At 54.8% G+C, this 957-nt stretch overlaps 1 long non-coding RNA gene across 1 annotated transcript in view; it reads right to left on the reverse strand.

Annotated features, from left to right (window-relative positions):
- The window catches only part of LOC119593156, a 99,250-nt gene extending 98,306 nt beyond the window's left edge, over positions 1-944 (reverse strand). Inside the window, exon 1 of the long non-coding RNA XR_005230502.1 lies at positions 257-944. This is a non-coding gene — a long non-coding RNA (uncharacterized LOC119593156). The remainder of the gene's footprint in view (positions 1-256) is intronic.
- Positions 945-957: the final 13 nt, after the last annotated feature.

Raw genomic sequence — 957 nt, forward strand, 5'->3', positions numbered from 1 at the left:
GAGTACCATCTAAATATCAGCAAAAGAGAACCAGCAGAACAAAATGTGAACCTACAATGCTTTCGTCAGGCGAGTTACCTCCGCTAGCGTGAGGCTGCATGACGTGCGTGGGCTCCCGGCGTGAGCGAGTCTCACGGGTCTTGCCTTGGCAATTAGTGATGCTGACAGCAAGTAAAGCATAATGCAATAAGCTACGACAATGAACCACATTTTGCTCATGCTGTTCTCTCCTTCTGTCTCTCACGGAACTGTTTACCTGTTGTAGGTCGGCGGGCGGCCTGTATTGCTGAATGGAGCTCGGAGCAGGTGACGTGGGCGGCTCTCGTCAGCCTCCTGTGCGGCGGAGACACTTTATTGCTGAGAGTTAGAGATATCTCGGGGGGTTTGAGAAAGACTTGTTGGACAGGCCGGAGTCGGCTTGAATCCCGGTACACTAAGGGGGGGATGGGGCGTCTGTCAATGGAGCTGACGTCACAGTCAACACCCCGGCTGACATCCACTGGCTGGAGAGCTGACGGCGGGCAACACGTGCAGGCAGCGAAGGGTGCCGGGGATGGAAGTGACAGTGCCGGTGATGGAGATGGAGGATGTGGTGGATGGAGGATAATTCATGAGCCGAGAATAACAATCACGTTTCATAAGCATAACACGACGAACAAGAGGCACTCGCTTTCACCTGTCATGCAGAGGTCCAAGTGTGCTTGCATAGATTGTTGAGAATGGCAACAAGAGTTTGGATTGCTGTGGCAACTTTGTCGCGCCCAGAACGTTTATGTTAATGAGGCAGATGACGTGAAGAAGAAGAGCTGAGGAAGACAGGAAAGCAAGACGAGGGTGTGGCCGGCGTGCGGGACACAGCGTCCTGGCGGCGGGCGTGAGAACAACAAAGTGAAGGTGGAGACAGTAGGTGGTGGTGGTGCCGGGGCGCAGGGGAGACTACACGCCGGCCCGGGCCAA

The sequence above is a fragment of the Penaeus monodon genome, chromosome 31 (assembly GCF_015228065.2).
Source record: "Penaeus monodon isolate SGIC_2016 chromosome 31, NSTDA_Pmon_1, whole genome shotgun sequence".
Lineage (NCBI taxonomy): Eukaryota > Metazoa > Arthropoda > Malacostraca > Decapoda > Penaeidae > Penaeus > Penaeus monodon.